We start from the raw sequence: 20,310 nt of genomic DNA on the forward strand, positions 1-20,310 counted from the left end.
TTGTGTCACTGGGACCTTGATCTGCCCCTACTCTGGGCCATACTTCTCTGTCTTCTCATCATGAGTTTTCTGTGATTGCCTCTGTGATTTGGGTGGGACTGTCACACTTCTTACATTATAGGGGGTGGAGCCTTAGGTATTTGTTAGCACTGGCAACCGTTTCACTGTGTTTTGGCACTGTATCTGGGGTAGGGGTCTGAGAGGGAAAAGTGTTGGTCACTGCTGCTTTTCCAGGCACTTCTCCCCCTTCCCATACTGTGAGAAATGCTCACAATGAAACACCGGGACACAGGACTTGAGCAGCAAAGCAAGGCGTTTATTCATGAGTCTGCAGAGTCGGGGACACCACCAGCCAGGAGCATGTGTGCGTGAAGTAGACAAAGAAAACTAGTTTTATACTAATGCGATTAGCTCCCCCTCCCTAACACGATTGGCTCACCCTCCCCTCTCCTTCTTCCCCATTTCTCCATTATTGGTTAATCCAGGTTCACAATCGAACACAATTAACTACTTAATTCAGGGTGTGATTAATCTAGTTATAGGTCTATCTCCAACTTATTTGCAAAGTTATCTTGCTACATCTTCCCATTTCTCTGTGTTTGATGAGGACAGTCTTCCTCCTTTTGATCCCAGAGATATGTGTGAGGAGCTGTGGGATGTAATTTCCTCGCCCCTTTTCCACGATTCATCTGTTAATTATCTCCTTCTGGTTTGAGAATCACTGGCTTCATTATCCCTAACGGTACTAAGCAAGCTGCCTCCTTTTTGAGACTAGTAGCTTCTTCCTCCACTCCAGCCCCCACTTGCTTTCACAGTCAGAAGCAATGAGGCTTTATATTTCCCAGTGCTGGAACCGCAAGCTGCGTGGTCTGGTTTGGGGCTGGGATTGCTTCTTGCATTTAAACGGACTGTGTTTTCACCATGGCTACTGCTAGGTGCCCCCGCAGCCGCTGCTCCGCTTCTCTTTCTCTCTGTCCCGGCTCTGCCCCTCTTACCTTCCTGGCTGGTTTTTCTTCTTTGTTTCTTTGCTGAATTTCTCTGTAGTTTCAATTTTCTGGATTTTCTGGGTTTCTTTTTTTCTTTCTTTTTTTTTAGTTTTAAAGTGGTTGTAAATTTCTTCTTAGTTGTGAGGAGACACAACTAAGAAGTCCTCTCTACTGCTATTTGTCAATGTACCAAATAGAACTACTTTTTAGGGTGTTGCCTATAAAAATGACTGCTTTGCTTTGGGAAAAATGATAAAATCTAGCAAGTGCTAACTCTGATGCCTTTATTTTATCAGTACTCCTGGTAAAAGTCAGATAGATCTGCGGAAACTACTTAGAAAAGTCGATGTAGAAAGGTAATATGCTCTCTTACCTTTATGCTTTCTAAATCCACTTGGTAATTGGCATAAAACACAGTTTCTGATATTTTCATTACCTTTGCAGGAACCCAGGTGGGACCCCACTTACCAATAAAGAAAATGTGGAAACAGGAACTGGACTGACCCCAGTAATGACAAGGGCGTTGAGGAAAAAGTTTCAGGTAAGCCTTTAAAAAAAGAAAAAAGAATGTTTTTGGTTCCTTTTCTTCAAAATCATTTATTTAGAATCATAATCTCAGCAGCTTTCTTAATACTAATAATAATTTTTAATGGCACTTTATGCTTTACAACGTACTCAAATATTTAGACTTCCGAAGTCTGTGAGATAGTGAGGATTCTCATCTTCACATTAGCAATGACTGTCTGGTTTGTAAAATTCCCTTATTAAGTGTAAAGATTAAGCACTTCCTCTATGCCAGGCTCTGCGCCACAGTAGTGGGGATATGGTGGCAAGCAGGACAGGCACAGATCTACTGTTTTGGAGCTTTCGGTCTAGTGGGGAAGAGAGATGTTAATCAGATGATCTCACGTACGTACGATTTTGCACTGAATTGAGTGCTGTGAAGGAAAGGATCCCATAGGGGAACTTGGTCCAGCCAGGTTGATTTAGGAAGGGTTCCCTTAGAAAGTGAGGCGGTGAGACTTGATAGATGAATAGTCCTTAACTGTGGAGGTGCCCATGGGGTGTGGGGGTGGGTCCCCCATGGATGTCGTGGAAGAAAGAGGGATTAATGCTGGCTGATCAGAGGAACTGAAACGTGGCCAGTATGGCTACAACAGAGGGAGCGAGCCTGACAGACAGGGATGGAGATATAGCTGGGTCTCGTCAGCTCTTTTCTCTGTCACCTACGTGTATGCCCACGCACCAAAGTCCCGTATAGCCGCTCGCCTTGTGTGATGTTGTTCCAAGCCCTGTTTGTCTCTGACATCCCCAGGGCCGTCAGATCTGTAAGGAGCAGCCTGCCTCCTGCCACCCCTGCTAGAGTGCGGGAGCACGGGGCAGCTGGCCTTCTTGGCTATGAGGCTGACATTTGTGTGTCCCTCTGGCAGCAGGGACACACCGCAGAACTCCACTGCTGGCATCGTCCCATCCCAACACTGTCCTCCCTTCATTTCCTCATTAAGAATGAGTGCCTTTGGCAGGACACCTTGGTCTCTCTCTTGCCAATTCAACGTGGTTGTCCTGGGCGCTATGCATTGTTCTTCGGAGGTGTGGCCAGCTTCCTCTTTCCTCCCTTTGGAGCATCCAGTAGGAATCTACCCCCAGATCACCTTCCTCGGTGACACCACAGATTGTGGAGGGCGGGGGCAGAAGCCAGTGGCCTCACTGAAGGACTAAGCCCCTTCTTTTCCTTGTTCAGCTCTGGGATCCTTTTTGTCCCAGTGCCAGCCCATAACTACTATAGTGGGCTGCGTAATGTAGAAACAAATAAAAATGTAATAAATAATATCCCCACGTATTGAGCAACAACATCAATAATCACAGATAGGACCTATACCCTATGTGTGCTCTTCAAAAGTCACTCACTAGGAGGGTGACTAGTAAAAACTTGTTGGGCATCGAATGACTTTTCCTACCCAGCCCTTAGGCGTCCTTTCTCCTTTAACTCTGAAGCAACTGCTTTAGTTAGGTCTTTCATTTGGCTGCAGGTAACAGAAATCTGACAACAGTGTCTCAGCTACCAGAGGCTCAGTTTTCTTACCTACATATTCCGTGGAGAGTAGGCAGTTTGTAAGTTGTACATCAGCCTCACCATGTCATCTTTAATGTGTGGCTTTGATGAGGGTGCAGAATGGCTTTGCTTCCTGAATCCTCATATCTATGTTCTAAGCAAGATAAGAAGGTCAAAGGATAGGAGGGTGCACTTGCTAACCTGTCCCTCATCTCTTTAAACAGTTGCTACCCAGGAACTCCTGATTATATCAGGAAAACTGGGAAAATTGGTTTTTGGAATCTGGATGCATTGCTCCTCGCACAAAGCCTGGGTTCTGTTAGTGAGGAAGAAGGAGAGCTGTGCAGGCTACAGGAACATAGTCCACATTATAACTGAGACCCCTCTTTTTTGTTCATAGCTGGCTCACCCTAGAAGCCCAACTCAAATTCTGCCCCTTTCTACAAGCAGCTTTGATGAACAAAACTGATGCCAACGCTGTCCGACTCCCTGTGATCATCCGTAAAATATGCTGATAAAATCACCTCACTCCTTTTTAAGAAATGTAGTACGTGTAATTATTCTAATATGTAATTCCATTTAAAGAATTACAGTATGTAAGGAGCCCATGTATACTGTGGTATAAAGTGGGTGTTTGGATATTTTCTAGTTTGCATGATCAGGAAGAGAACAGAATGGAAAATACAATCTCCAAAGCAGTGTTTATCCTGGAACTACTCAATTGAGGCTAGAGAGGTTGTTCAAATTTAACTATAATTCTAATTTGTATTCTGTAGGTGCAGTTATAACCTTCAGATAATAAGCTAGTTCTCATTCATCTTGGGTATTTTTACCCTGTAAAGCCTGTAAAGGTCATGCATTCATTAAGTACTATGAACTTGATCAATTAAAAAGACCTGCTGGATTTGATTTCTGTTCATTATAAACAGTTAAGAGGTGAGACCATCCTCCATCGAAACCCAACTATTTTCCAGGAGATTTGGAAGCAAAAGATCTAATGTGACCTTAAAAATTAGAATGTGTAACTTTTAGTATATTAGATAGGTAGTGGATATCTGACTCACTGAATTCTGAGATATTTGTTATTTTGATGTCTGCTGTCCACATTCATACAGCTAAATATAAATTTCATGAAGACTCAACACGAACCTTGTATTTTCCACAGTACCCCGTGAAGGATTCTTCAAGTCCTATAGAAGGTTCACTATAAGGCCTGATACCCTGTCCTCAATACCCTGTTGTTTCAATAACAGTAGTAATGCATACCTAACTGTATTTGTTTTCTTTCCTGCCAGTCCAGGGTTGCCAGATTTAGTAAACACAAAAATGTAACACCCAATCAAATTTGAAATTTAGATAAATAACAATGAATTTTGAATATAATATGTTCCATTAAACAATGAACAAACCGTTTTTTTTGTATAATTGTGTCCCAAATATTACATGGGACATGTAACAAAATGTATTGTTTCCTGAAATTCAAATTTGACTGGAAATTCTACATTTTATTTGGCGACCCTGTCGGTCAGTCCCCTGCAAAGTTGCCAAGTATTTCTGGGAGCCCTCAGCGTCTCAGACTCACCTGCTTAGCAGTGGGCGTCATTGTAGCTTCAACCAGGCCCAGCACCGATGCTCTCAGTGCCTTGGAGGGAGGGGAGCGCTCGTTAGCGTGAATGTGCCTGGATGGGCCGGACCAGCTTTAATGCTGTAACCCCCACTGCAGTTCCGGGAATAAGGCCAACAGTTTTTCATGGATAGTCACCAAGGGATTTCACATATTCACTGCACTTTTTAGCCTGCGAGGAAGCAGCTACATACATGATATCCATGAAATATCTCTGGTTAGCTGAGGCTAAAAAGTTATTTTAGCAATTTCCCAGATGAATGTTGCTTTGAGGTGCCAAATAGTGTTATAAAAGTTACCAGACTGGGAAGCAGACCTGGGGACACTTTTGTTTTTATGACACCCACATTTATGTCTACAACACACTTATAGATAAAAATTCAACAGATAATAAAGTTAAGAAACATGTGCTTCCAGTAAGTTTTTTAAAACCTGCTAGCTGCATTTATATTACATGTGAGTAAAAAGAATGATTACCGAGAATAAAGCAGTTGAATATTTGTACAAACTATTTTATGAGGCATTCATAGTGTTTCTAATGTTAGTAAACCACTGTGTATTATATCAATTTAATTTAAATGATTTGATCATTCTTGTGGAATAAAGGTTCATTAAAAATGTTATAGAAATACTGTAGATAAATATTTGTAAAGCTGCTATTGCCATTGTGCCAGTATTAAAATGTATTCTACCTTGGATCACTTAATAATTTTTATGACATATTTTATATTGTACCCATTTGAGAATCCTGTAAATGCTATGGCTTCATTAAACTGTTGCTGATCATATGCTCCCATTGTTTATCCTGAGACTAAATGACAACCAGAGAACATAAACTACCAAGGTGTATCTGGTTATGTTTTTAGATAAAGAGCAATAATAAAAAACCTTTGATTTTTTTTCTTTTTTAATGTTTTCACTAGAACTATAGCACATCCAGAAAGGTATATAATACAAATATATAAATTAATGAAGCATAAAGCAAACACCCATTTAACCATCAAGAAAGAGGCATTATAAATGTCTTTAGAAGCCCTGTCTCCCTGTTCTATTATAATCTCTTTCCTCTAAACTAATTATTGATATACTTGTTACAATACATAGTTCTTGCTTTTGCCCTCTAAGAATGCATCCCTAAATGCTATGGTTTGTTTTGTTTGCTTCTGAACTCTACATTAATAAAACCATACATTATATATTCTTCTGTCTTCTTTCAATCAACATTTATTTTTTAAGATTCAACCATGTCATTGTTCAGTACTATTGGGTTGGTCAAAAAGTCTGTTTAGATTTTTCCATAAAATAAAAGACACATTTTTAACTTTCACCAGTAATTTTGTTGACTTGGATATTTGAGTATGTGAACTACCTCCTGCTATTGACTTCTATAGGGTAGAGGCCAGGGGTGCTGCTAAACTTCTTTCAATGCATAAGATAACCCCACAGCCAAGAATTCTTTGGCTCAAATGTCAACAGTACCAAGAAACTTTGCAAACCACTTTTGACATGTTCGATCAGTCACAGCCCCTTCTCCACACACTACACAATTTAAAAAATATTTCAGTTGCATTTTTTTACCTATTTTGCAGTAATAAAGCATATGTGCTCAAAATGTTGTGTATTTTCTATCTTTAGTATTAAAATGACTGCACAAAAGTTCACTGATTTTGCAGGGCTGCCAACTTGTTAATACAAAATCAAAATCATCTAGCCTTGCTTAAGCTAGAGGTACTTGACTGAATAAGGCTTTTATTTATTTTTCTTGTTAAAATTCAAAGTTATTTCAGCCTATAGGTTTTATGATATACTTTGCCAATATCTTGAGAAGGCTGGTCTAGAAAACCTATTTAGAATAGGTATTTAGTAAAGTACTGTCAGCACCTTGAAATCAAGCATTTGCTAATTAAAGAAAAATTAACTTGTAGTTGAAATAGAATAGTTCTTGCATTTAACTTGTGTGAGCCTGATGGGAATACTTATGTGGAATTTTGAATTTGGAACCTCTGATGGCTACAGAAACAAAAGCTCTGGTGTTGTCCTGGGCTTGAAGAAGCCTGTCTTCCTTTGAATTATGTGAGGAAGGGATTCCATACTGATGCTAAATTTTCAGAAACCTGATTCTAGCATGAGAGCCATTGCTATATGAGGGCAATCCTGGAATCAGTTCCACTTTGAAACCAGTACTATGTGCTAGACACTGGGAATAAGATGCTGCTCCTTCTCTCTTGGATTTATGTGCCAGAGGTTGTGCCAGGCAGTAAACAAGGAGTGAAGTAAAATAGAATATAAAAGGGCTGTGAGGGAAGCAAACTGGGTGCTACTTACAGTGTCTGAAGAAAATGACTTAATGTGCCGGCTTTCACACCGGAGTGTCTTCTCCACGTGTGCGCACAGGGCAGACCTCTGAAAGGGCCGTCCTTACTTTGCTAGATCAATGGCTGTGTTGAGCCAAGTGGGAGGGGCACCTTTCCCCAACCATTGTAAAGCATTGTTTACTGGGTTTCAGACCGTGTTTCCCAGAGTGCATTGCTCACTGTCAAACCCCATCTGCAGAAATTTTGGAGTCATCCCTGACTCAGTGGTAGCCCCCACCTAACAGAGTGGCAAGTGAAGAACCAGACGTGGATTCTGAGAATTTCCAGGAAGTGACAACATTTTAGAACTATAAAGTGTGTCCCCTTCCCAGCCACCCACACTGGTGTTTATTCTGTAGGCCAGCTACTTTTCTGAGAGCAGTGTAGCCAAAGGGAGGACGAATGTCACTCAGATTTCAGCTTTAAGGGGGAGTTCAGGTTGCAGGAGCTTGACCAGCACCTGGGCATTTCCTGGGGTGCCAGGCCCTGTGGCTTCCTTGGGAAGCTCTGCATGCAGCACGCACGCCTGCCCCCGCAACTTCCCACCCTCTTTACCGCCCGCGTCCCACCACCCCTGGCTGCTGGCGTCCGTGGCCACCCAGGTGTGCAGCCCAATCCCGCCTCACTGTGAGGGGGAAGGGGAGGCCCGTCAGGAGGGAGCTGTCCCCTCTGCAGGGAAAAGGACCCTGATTCTGGAGAAAAAGGCTCGCTCTCCTGTAGTACTCTCACCCCAGACTAATATAACTGCCTAAGTGAAGGTTGGAACCTGAGGCGGGGGAGGGGTGCTTTGTGCTAAGGGGCACGTGCATGATATGGCTGCCAACTGTGACGCCGCTGCCAACTGTGACACCGCTGCCAACTGTGACACGGCTGCAAATTGTAGGCTCCTGCTCAGTGCGTGTGCCTGCACCTCATTTGTCTGGGTCTCATTGCGTTGCCCCAGACCCCCTGACCCCCACTCCAGATCGCTCACTGTGCCCTGGGTCCCCAGGTCACTCACTCTGCCCCAGCCCCTCCGGGTCACTCCTTGTGCCCCAGCTTTCCTGGGTTGCTCATTGTGTCTCCTGGACCTCTGTTAGCATGTCTGGGCTGCACCTCTGGGCCCCATTGATTTTTTGGCAGCTATTGTGGCTGCTGGCCGAACCATCGCCAACGGAGATCCGAGCTCAGGAGCCAGAAGCCCCTGAGACGAGAGACCCTCCTGAGGTGGAGCAAGAGAGCTCAGCTCTGCTCCAATGGCCTCTTTATCCAGGAGACAATGCAGAACCTTCCACAGGCCTGCAGAAGTCTCCAGCTCAGCCTCCCAAGCCAAATACATATTTTAGAGTGACAGGTCGGCCTTTGGACCTGGAGCTAACTGTTCAGCCAGAGGCTACGGTGGAGGCTGAACGTCCGACACCGACACCGCTGCAGCAGACCACCACTCCTCCGAAACACCCTGAGGCGATGCTTCCAGGTCCAGAGACTGTTCAGCCCCAGCAGCCACCCTGGTCTGAGCAGTTTCTCAGGGCCCATCAAGCAGTGTCATCTGAGGTCGGTCCTCCAATGCCTGAACAGAAGGCCGTCATCAATATATGTGAGATCTGTTCCTGCCGAAATGAGACGCTGTCTTGTTCTGGTCTCGGCCCAACGCAGGCGCTCCACAGAGTGCCTGTGCCAGACTCCGACACGTACAAGGACATCTTCACCACCTTGTAAGAACTGCCTTTCTTCCTTTGTTCTCCGCAACCTGCCTGACCTGCCAGCCTTCTCCTCCTGGTCTCCCTGAGCCGTCCTCAGCTTCTCAAACCCACACTGACTACTTCCTGCTTTTATATTTTGTTTGTCATCTAGTCCTTATCTTCATTCTCCTTCTCACCATTGTTTCCTCCTCCGCATGTTTCCTTACTGGTTTTTCTTTAGCCCCATCACTTCATTCCTTAATCCTCTACTCTCCTCCCACTTCTATGTCATCCTCTTTACAGCTTCGTGGCCCTCTCCGAATCTCATTGGTGGTGATACAACAAATTGGTTAAGAGAAGAGACTCTAGAGCCAGAGTGCCCGAGTTTGAATGTAGTTATGCCATATATTAGTGTTTGGGTTCAATTTCATCATCTGTAAAGTCAAGATTATGATAGTTACCATCTCTTAGGATTGTTGTGAGATTTAGATGAGTTCACCTATGTCAGTGCCTATCATATATCCAGTTATACCCAGAACTCACATTTGCCACCTGGCTTTCTAAATATATCACCCATTCTGTGTCCAGCCAGGGCTAAGTACTATGGGAGCCACAGAAGTATGACATTGTCTATGAAACATGACAATGACAGGTGGGAAGAAAGGGAATATGACTAAAAAGGGAGATGATATATAGTTAAGTACTAAAAAAGATACAGACCAGAGGTGGTATAATTCAGCAGAATCGGTAGTCACTGGCCTATGGAAGTCGGAAGACTGCATGGTTAAGCTATAACTTTAACTGGGACTTAAAGGTGCCTGTGGTTTGTTACATAGAGGAGAAATAATGCGTACAGTCTTGGCAACAGCATGGCTGCAGGAACGACCAGGACTTATTAGGCTAGTCTTGCTGTCAAGAATTGGTTTAGGAAGCGGTGAAAAATATGATTATGAAAAACTTTGGCTCTAGGAGTTTGGAAGTTGCACTGAGACTGGGAGAGCCCCTGAATGTTTTCAAGTGAGAGAGACAGGTGATTAAAATAAGAGGGTTATTTTAAATTCCATATGTAGAGTGATCTCAAGAGGAAAGCTTGATTCAGGGAGACCGGTAGAATAATTGAGCAAAATCTAGCAGTAAAGCAAGAAGAGTGGTTGTGATAGGAGGAGAAAGAACATCCTGGGAACAGTGTAAAGAAAAACTGACAGGCTGTAGTAACTGGCTGGAGTTGGGGAATGGGGTGTACAGGAAAGATAAAAATCAAATACGACCCTGTAAAGTTTCTGTCCTGGGTGATGAGGAGAACCACAGTGGTGTATGAGGTGGACAAAGAGCAGTTGGAGAGGAGAGCCAGATTGAAGGCAATGAGTTCAGACTGGGCAGTTTTTATTGGGGAGTCGAAAGCAACCAAAGGATTCTGGTTGGGTGGAAGTGTCCACTGTGCAGAGGGACAGACAGGGACCTGTTTGACTTTTCTCACCTTCATGGGAAACGCGCATATAAACTGGACAGGTAAGTTGTCGCTGAGGGACGAGGACAAAGCTAAAGGTGAAGATTCAAAGTTACCCACGGAGTTAGTGATTGAGACTGAACCTCGGGAATTTCACAGATTCTTTTAAATGCTTGTAATTCATGGGAACAGCCTCCCTGTGTTGTTGGTGTTGGTGTTAAAGTCACAGAAACACACAGGATAAATGTGAAAATCCCACACAGCACTTCCCGCCACTCCTGTTACCACTTTGGCATGTGTCTGTTCTTGCAATCTCTCTCTCTTTTTCTTCTTTTCCTTTTCTTTTGCAGTTTCCCCCCTAAAGAGGTAATACTTTACTCCTTGCTCAGTGATTTGTGCTTTCCCTTGTCACATATGTCTGTCAGATCTTTCCATATCAGTCCTTCTCATTTCTAATTGCCCTTATCTTTCTAACACCTGGAAAGATTCCCACAGAGGGCACTGACCCAAAGTTTTGCTGTGGCCTGGCTGACGCAAGGTTTCTTTGTGTTAATTTGCTGATAATGATACATTTTTGGTATTTTTCTGTGGAATTATTATTTTTGTATTCGTTTGTACAAGGAGTCATTTTAGACACAGGTGGTTTTGGAGAAAATGCATTCAAAGTAATCAACTGGCAACACCTAGCCAAATAAGAAATTGAGGTTCTGAGGAGATGCCTCATGGTTTGTGCCAGGGGCCCCACATTATGTCTTTATTAATTTGTGCAGACTGGGAAAGCTGATAGCTGTGGAAATTAGAAAGCTGGTATTTTCTTCATTTGATTAATTCCCACAAGGTTGCCATGACTGTTTTAATTACTCTGTTTGTTCTTTTCCTGCCTATTTAAAGATACTAACTGTGTTTCTTTGCAGCGATTTAAAAGGCAACTCTATTTCTCACCTTGATAAGGACTCATGGAGGTTCTTCCATGTAACTGAGAAACTGTGAGTATATTCTCTCCAAAAATGTATACAAACAAACAAACAAACAAGCAAACCTGACTGCATTGTAAGGTCCTTCTTGGTCCCCAATTTTGAGGTCATTAGCTCTGAGAAAAGGTATTCACCTCCATATCATAAATCAACCTCTATTGATTCCAAGTCTGTGTTTATTTAAAAAATTAAATTGGCAGGCTCTCTTTAAAATGAGTCAATTTAACCTTATTCTTCACTGTAACAAGTAATACATGTTTATATTCTCAGTATATAAAAATGAAATACAGGCATAGTGAAACCTTCGCTTCTGCCCTCGTCCCCCACCCTTAAGGTGAGGCTGTTCTGAGCTGTTTACTGTGTGCCCTTGTAGATCTTTCCCCGGGCCTTTGCCTACATACTGATACGACAATAGGCATGTTGTGTGATTTTCTTTTTTCTTTTTTTTTTTTTTACATAAATGGTAACAACTCGGTCCTTCCACCTCTTGCTATGTCTTAGATTTGTTTCCTTCCTGGTTAACCAATTCATTTAAACTCCTGCATAATATTCTACAGGATGGGTGTGTTACAGTTAAAAATCCCCCTATTGGTGGATGTTTAGATTATGTCTAGTTTTCCTGTTGCATGTATTGCTGCAACGAACATTCTTGTACATGCATCTTTGTGAACATGGACAGGCTTTCTGCAGAATAGACATTTAGGAATGGAGTTGTTGGGGCGAAGAGTATACTGATATAACATTTTGACTGCCCTCAAAGAAGTTGTGCCAACTTATGCTCCAGGCAGTAGTAGGCCACGACAACATTCATTTCCAGCACTGATAGTCTCCATTTTTTGGCTGATGTAATGAGTGAATAAAAGGGGTCCCATCTGAATTTGAATTTTTCTGGTTACTTGTAAATTTAACTGGAGAGTATCATGCTTTGTGAAATAAACCAGGTGGTGAAAGAAGAATACCATATTATCTCACTTCATACAGGAATCTAATGAGAAAACAAACCAATGAGCAAAGTAGAACCAGAGACATGGAAACAAGGAACAGGCTGACAGTGACCAGAGGAGAGGGGAGAGGGGAAAAGGGGGGAAAGAAGGGGAAGGGTCTAGTGACGAAACTAGTGTAAATGACCCATGGATATGGACAACAGGGAGGGGGTTGTCTGTGGGAGAGGGCTGGGGGTGGGCAGGGCAGGGGAGAGCAATGAGGGGAAAAATGGGGACAATTGTAAGAGAACAACAATTTTAAGAAATCTTTAAATATTGAACATTTATATTTCTTCTCTGACTTTGCCCTGTCCTTTTTTGCCTATTTCTCTTTTATCTTTTTTAAATCAATTTGTAGAAAAGTCAATTTGGGTACACAGGTAGTTTGGGAAAAAATATTTACATTCAAAGTAATTAACTGGCATTTTTTATGACAAGTTTGTGTGTCATATTATTAGGTCAACTCGAACAGATGTCATAAACAACCTCTGAGTTAATAATAAGAGACCAAATAGCCATAGTAATCTAAAAACAGGGTTTACAATCACCCTCTAAGATATCATATTGGTAACGAAAAATGCTAGAACCAAGCAGGTGTTTTTCTTTTTTTTAACTTATGAATTTCTTTGAAATTATATATAGTTTATATTTTCCATGATAGAGTCTGAATTGGAAATTTTATTTCCCAAACTTGTAAGAAAAATGAAAGTCATTTAGCACAAGAAATAAATAAGATTAGTTTTCTTTAAGGAGTAGAGAGAACGGAGTAGTCTGAAAGATGGTGTAGGAGAAAAAACTTTGGATTGTGTAACTATATACCTATGGAATTTTGAGCCATAAGAAATATACATTGCACATTTTTTAAGTTAAAAATTAAACATTCGTTTTTTTAAATAACATGTGTTTGGGATCTGATAGACAATAGCATGAATCTGGGAAGTGTTGAAGATTTCTCAGTCAGCTTGAGATCTCTACCTTATGAGGGAGAGGTCTCTAACTTAGGGTCAATAGACCCCCCAGAGCAGGATTTCTTCGCCTTCTTCTTTTTTACTTTAGTCTCTATGTTTTTAAATGAAATAGAAAAACAATAAAAAATAAATTTAAAAAATATATAAGAAAATAAAGGAAAACTATTACTGAAAAAAGTTTTCAAATATTTTTTAAAGCTATCGATATAGTAATAGATCTGCTTCTCTTAACATACTAAGAAACGAGCTATAGTGGTAGATCTAATAACTGGTTATAGTTTCTAAGTAGTGATGTGAATGACATCTGCAACAAATGTGTGATTTGAAAATACGCATACAGTTTTAAGTGATTTAGGGAGGTACCATTTTTTCCAATGTTTTATATTTATGAAAAAGGTTTACTATAAACATTGTTGGACATGGCAGCTTTTTTGCTTTTTCTTTTTGGACCATTTCTATGGAAATATGAAAGCGTTACCTAAGGGAGGTGAGAAAACAGTGAATCAGAGCATCACCCCTGACCATTCCCCCTGCATACACATTCTGACCATCACTGCTGTTCCCTATAATGTGGTGAATTTCAAGTTGAGGCCAAGGTCTTTGATGCCTTTTTAGGACTCCAAGACTTGTTTGTTGGAATTAAAGTCTTTGTGTTTTTATTTTCATGTTTTTTTTAAAAATGTAACTATATCTGTGTCATCTGAACTACCTTATAACTGAGAACAGTCCCTGATCTTAGTTGTTGAGTTTCTGGGCCATAATATTTTGCCATATGCTATGAGTAAAGAATTAAGCTTTGGGGTAGAATGATGCTACAAGATGCGGTTATAAAAATATGTAGCCAACAGACACTGAGGGAAAGCAGAATGTTTCAAACGCTGAACTTGATGGAAATAGCTTCACAAGGCGACACAGCATGTTCTCCAGTCTCCAAGGCTCCTGAAGAGGGCACCACCTAATGTCATGTGCAAGGAGCGCGGAGTCTCCTGCAAGAGACACCCACGTTGACGTTCGGCAGAGCTGCTTCCAAACTGGCTCTCTACCACTCCCTCGCTCCGTTCTTGGAGGCACTGGCCTTGTGCCTTTCTGCTCCTCACATGTTGGAAATGAGTGAAACTCCCCTCACTCCCACCCCTAACCCCAAGCATGTCCCTCGTCGTTACTGAGAGACTAGATAAAGCAAAGGCCTTCACATTCCTTGGGCAGACCAGGTGTCAGGCTTGTCTGTGGATCGTTCCCATTCCCTTCCTCTTTCATTATGGAGAATTCTGGCCAGATCGCTCAGTTTTCTAATTTATTCAACTGTCATTTCTGCTGCGATATACTGAGCATTGTTTTTATGAATGACAACACTCCATTTGTATAAGGCTCAGTTCATTCTTTTCAGTGGATGTGCTGGCTGCTTACAGCTCTCTGAGGATATTAATTGTGCTATCCTGAAATCCTCTTGTGCTTCCTCCGTTAACTCCGTTTCATTGGCTGTAAACTCTTATGTTTGTTTTCGTTTTCCGTCCAGGTTTCTCCATATATATTTCTGTATAGTAAATAATTGTAGTTATTTTGCCTTTTGATCCAGAAATAACTTTTTTATTTTTCAGAATCCTGAGTAACAACAAGTTAAAAGAAATTGATAAGGACTCATTTCGACGTCTTTTATTCCTCAAGTCTTTGTAAGTTAATTGTTTTTATTTATAATTTTTTAGTTATATTATCTATAAGATACATAGGGGTTCAAATTAGATAATCTTTACAATTTCTTCCAGCAATAAAATGCTACAATTCTGTAAGTGTGGATAGGGCTCCCAGCCTATCTTGAGCATTTATTATCTTCAATGCATTTTCAATTTTTTAATCATATAGACAAGATATAGGTAGGGAATTGTCTCCAGCTATAGAGGAAAAGTGGTAATAATGTCTTAGTACTTATACACACCCATATGAACCTTGTTATATAAGTGTTCATATATCATCTGCCTGTATTTACATTTAATTTAGGACCCATGGATCAAATAGAGCCTAAGGTATGTTTCCATACAGCCCATAAGTTAAGAATACTTTTTACACTTTTAAAGGGCTGTAAACAAAAAAAACAAAAAAAAGGAAAGAAAAGAAAGAAGCGAAGAAGAATATGCGAGACAGACTGTCTGTGGCTTGCAAGGCATAAAATATTTACTGTCTGCCTTTACAGAAAAGGTTTTAAAATGTTAATTTAGTAAAATGAGAAGCATTCAGGTTAACGTCAAATTGTCTCCTAAAGGACAAGAAAATATAGAACACTTACATTAATTTGAATGCTATTAACCCAGAAATTTTCAATAATTTAATCTAAATTAGATTAACATTTACATATCAAATGTTTAACTAAGTAGATGAACTATGTAAACAGTATTGTTATGAACATGTTAAGTTACCAGGAGAGCAGATTTGGTGTTCAGGATTTCAATGTTTAAAATGATGGTTAAGTGGTATACTTAGAAATGTCTACACCAAATAAGCATATCAGAAATGCCCCTAACTTCATTAATTACAAAATAAAGATCTCTCCAGCCTCCTTGCCAAGGGAGAAACGCTTGCCTAGTGATTCCGTTTACTTAGAGATAAGGAGATGTCCTTTGCTATAAGAACTCAATTCTTATTTTTTGTCCATGGCATTCAGAGATGTGTATGTCATTAATTTTTTGAAGGTAATTAATGATGCTTTTTAGCAAATAGATGACTTTTGCAAATATAGAAGGCTTAAGGGAAGTGGGTAGAAAGAGCCTCATGAGGCACTAAAAACAGTCCTTTGAATTATGAAACTTTTCAAGCCTCAGGGCATAAGCACTTTTGAATTGGTCTTCTGGGGTATCTCGCCATCTGGGTTCCAAACCTTACAAACAGGAGGAAGACAAATGAGGTAACTAACCGCTCAATAGATTAGGTCATTCATCCCCTCTGCTGTGAAATACTTTGTAAGCTAATTATTCCATGCCGGCCTAAGTATGCCCATTCATTAAAAAAGGCCAACCAACAAACAAGCTAAGAAAGAGCATGCCAAGCACTGTCGCTAGTATTGTAGGCGCAAATATGGGTAAGACATGGCTTCTGCCCTCTGGTAACTCATGATCTCACAGGGAAAATGAACGTGCAAGCTCCTACCACAATGCACTAGTACTAAACAGAAGACAGTGCTGCAGAGGCGCATAGAGGGAGCCATAAAATAATAAAACCACATTTCCTTTACAACACTTATTTTTCTCCCTCTACTCCCCAGCTATTTGTTTATTTTATAAATATTTGAGTTTACATATGTTCATGTGCCACTTTTAAACATGGTAGACAGTGCAGGTGAGCAAGACCTCATCCATCCTTTCAAGGAGTTTATGCTCAGAGGAAATAGGATGCAAGAATAACTGTATCAAAAGAAGAAATGGTGATGGGCAATGAGAAGTATGAATTGGTTTTGGAACACAGCAGAGGGGAAAGACACTTCAAGTTGGATCAGCAAAGATGTTACTAGAGCAATGCTGTTTGAAGACGACCTTGAAGGGCCCTTAGGGATCATCACACAGACATCTCAGATGAAGTAATCTTGCAAAAGGAGCATGGGGAAAGTCAAAATACAGGAAAAATACCTTGAGTACCTGTAGAGTACAAGTAAAAATACCTTGAGTGCCTGTGGAGTACAGCTAGGAAGAACAGAATGTTAGAGCCAGATCTTCTAGGGCTTTGAAGGCCAAGCCAAGGATAACATGCCAGGCTACCATGTTATCACACCTGTGCTGTAGGGCAAACTTTCGCCTGCAACAGAATCACTTGAAGAGCCCGGTAAAGCTCAAGCTCCACCCCTACAGTTACTGATTCAGTCGGTTCAGAGTAGGGCTTGGATTTTGCATCTTCAATAAGTTCCCAAGTGATGCTGGCCAGTACTGGAGAACCACTTCCAGAGTGTTAATCTGGTGACTGTGTGCAGGATGGATTAGAAAGGGAGAGACTAGAAATGGAAACACCAGTGAGAAGACAGTTATACTCATCTAGGTGAACACTGAGGGACTAAGCTGGAATCAATGGAAATAAGAGTAACTATAGACCAGAATGGGTGTTTTCAAATAAAAATCCAGTACCATTTTGGTTTTTTGTTTTCCCACCACCATACAACTGAAGCAATTAAATTCATGGGTTATTAAAGCAATGTAAAATAAAAAATGAATTTCTGCTAAAACAATAGGAAGTATCGTTCTGAATTAGTTCAAAGTTCTGAATTTTAAAAAGTAGCAACTTTCTTTTCAGTTATGTGAAAAGAGATCTTTTATTTCTTCTGGTATTGAATTGGCCGAGAAAAACAGAACTAAGCCAGGAAGGTGTGTAAGTGTGAGGCTATTTCTTTTTCATACTAGAAATTTGTAATTAAATATAAAGATAAAAGCTTTCAGCTCATAATTTAAATTTGATGAGGCCACGAAATGTCATCTAATCAATTCTTCTCTCAGAAAAGATTATCTTCAAAATTTATCAAGATCTATAGTTGTATATTTTCTTTATAAAGATCATGAGGGTGAGATTGTTCAGGGAGGTGAGGGCAGGTTTACGAGCTCTGGAAGTTCAAATCCCAATTCCTAAGGTTTAGAGTTTAGACTAAAGCTACGTATTCAATATTATCATTCCAACCTCTACCAATTATTTCTACTATTTAGGTATCTAATAGCTAATTCAGGGAATATTTCTCCTTTCCTTTTTTCTAGAGATTTATCTGGCAATAATATAAAATCTATTGGTAAGAAATCTTTTCAAGAGGTGCCTTTCCTGGAAACTCTGTAAGTTATAACTATAACTTCATTATGTCTAGAATTTTTATAAAACTTAATTGTAAATCTCTTTGTTATTTCTTTTGAAGTAAGATTAAAATTGTATTAGTAGAAAGCTACTAAAGTTATGTAGCAAGTCGTTTTTGTCTCTAGCCCAGACTAGTGTGAGAATTATCTCACAGATCGGAATGACGCATTCTACAGCAGTGATTCTCAGCCAAGGTGGTTTTGCACCCAGGTGACACTTGGCAATATCCAAAGACATTCTTAGTTGCCACGATTGTAGATATGCTACTGGCATGTAGTGGGCAGAGGCCGGAGTTGTTCAACATCCTACAGCGCACAGGACAGCCCCTGTAACAAAGAATTATCTAGCCCAAAATGTTAAGTTATGTAACCCTGTGCTAGAGAAATAAAGACCACTTAATGCAAGTTTTTTTCAAGTACTTACTGTTTTGTATCTAATGCACTGCATGTGTACGCATGAAAGCCTAGCTCATATGAGATATCTCCCACAGTGAGATTTATTTAATGCATAGAGGGAGTATTGAGGTTGTTTTATCATATATAAATTAGAATCACTGCCAAAAGATCTGAATTGTTTTTATTTTTTTGTTTTTTGCTTGTGTCTTCTTTTGAAGAAATCTTGGTGGCAATTCAATCAGAGAACTGAGCCCCGGGACATTTCAAACCTGGCATGGAATGAGATTTTTACAGACCTTGTAAGTGAAATAGAAGATAAATACACGTAAAAAGCTATGGGTAAACACATGATCCAGTGATTGGTGAGCTGGGTGTAAGCCCAGTTTGAACTCTGGGAAGTATGGCTTAAGAGCCATTCATTCTTCTCAAATGAGGAAACTAAGGTACAAAGAGGCCAAGGACTTGTCGGACTCATACACAGGCTCCGCTTTCCCCAGCACTGACCTTCGGCGGGGGCGATAAAAGGCAGCAAGCAAGTATCATTCAAAGTAGCATCGTCCTGGCTATCCCAGCGGTGCTGCTGCTCTGACTTGTGAATGGTCCTTGAAATTCCACTTCTGAATTGAACTTAGATTCCTGCTCATGTCCAAAGTTTCTGACTGCGTAAATGTATGGAACATAGGACTGAAAGACTTTAAGCTTAGCTCAGAGTTCTCCTCAACCATGGGTCTCTTAAACGATAAAGCAGGAAGTCTTCCTAAAAACCTGCCACAGGGCACATCTCTCCTCAATAACCCAGAATGTTATCTTTTTGAGAAAGTATGTAACTCTGAAGCGAATTGTCTGTGGCAATGGGAACCTTTGAGGTATGGGAAAATATGCTATTTATGTTAAGGTGTGCTGTGAAAAAATAGTCATAAAGAAAATACATCGCTGTAGCCTAATTCCAATTTCTTTCCTGACCACTCGTCAGTGGGAAGTGTGGGTTTTATCCCCTCGCAGCTCAAAAATTCTGTGATTTCTCAGTGATACGAGCAAAGCAGAATGCATATGTTCAGGGTCCTGAACAGGATTTTGAACTTATGGTGAAGATTGTCCCCTCCACCTGCCTTTGAAAAGACTGTCTTACCGTCTTATGGTTCAGAAATCCAATTTCCCACCGTTTCGGGTTAGATGCAGGTGTTCAGGGTGTGTCTGGCGCTGGACTGACAGTTCCTGCAGGTGTCCCATCTGTAGCAGCCTTCCTTTTCCCTGTTTAGTTTGCTGATCCCTAACTTGGGGAAAGAAGACTGAGGGTCAGTTTTCCTTTGGCGCGCGCATCAGAGCAGCAGGCTTCTGGGGTCCTCCCACCCAGAGGTCTCGGTAGTATGAGTACAATGTCATAAAGTCACCAGCTTTGCCAAGCATTGTGTAACACGGAGAGTTTCTTATAAGAACCTGAGTTTCACTATAGTTAGGAAGGCAGCACAGGAAGAAAAAAGGTTTCCTGGGCGCCATGCCCACTGTGTATCAGCACTGTCCTAAGTGCTGGGGGTACAAGGAAGAATTGGGCAGGGACTTTATCCCCAAGAAACTTTGATACTGGAAGGAGGAAGACGGATGTTGTTGGGAAGAACATAGGAGACCCACGCCAGCATCTCTGCAGCAGGGTAACGGGAGAGGAGGGAGACTAAGTGGGAAGTGGGGGGTGGGTTAGAAGAGATTCGTCATCCAGGAGGCACCAGCCTGCAGTTCTTCAGTTTCTGGGTTCATCTTAAATGACAAGAAAAAGTGTTAGAAATAAAAATACTCCTGTGATTTGCATAGAGCTGTACTGCTAGAACTAATTCACAGTTATTTTCAAAAGCTTGTCGCAATGCCATTAGTGTGTTCTGGAGGCTGGGCTCCTTTGTTTGGGGCCAAATCTTTGTTAGGGACAAGGCTAATTTGCTTCAGGAAACATCTGCCACAATAAGGTGTAAACTAAATTGCATCTTTTTCCAAAGGCAACTTGCCCAGGGAAGATGCCACCCCTCAAGTTGAGTCATTTGATCGTCTATACAATGTATTACTG

The 20,310-nt window shown here is 41.0% G+C and overlaps 1 long non-coding RNA gene across 1 annotated transcript; it reads left to right on the plus strand.

Moving 5' to 3' along the window:
• The first annotated feature begins 1,439 nt into the window (after positions 1-1,439).
• Positions 1,440-18,551, plus strand: LOC149998747 (uncharacterized). The gene is made up of 5 exons (XR_016514339.1): positions 1,440-1,527; positions 11,040-11,111; positions 14,649-14,720; positions 17,772-17,843; positions 18,476-18,551. It is a non-coding gene; the product is annotated as an uncharacterized LOC149998747 (long non-coding RNA).
• Positions 18,552-20,310: the final 1,759 nt, after the last annotated feature.

The sequence above is a fragment of the Furipterus horrens genome, unplaced genomic scaffold (genome assembly GCF_987537825.1).
Source record: "Furipterus horrens unplaced genomic scaffold, mFurHor1.1.pri manual_scaffold_11, whole genome shotgun sequence".
Taxonomy (NCBI): Eukaryota; Metazoa; Chordata; class Mammalia; order Chiroptera; family Furipteridae; genus Furipterus; species Furipterus horrens.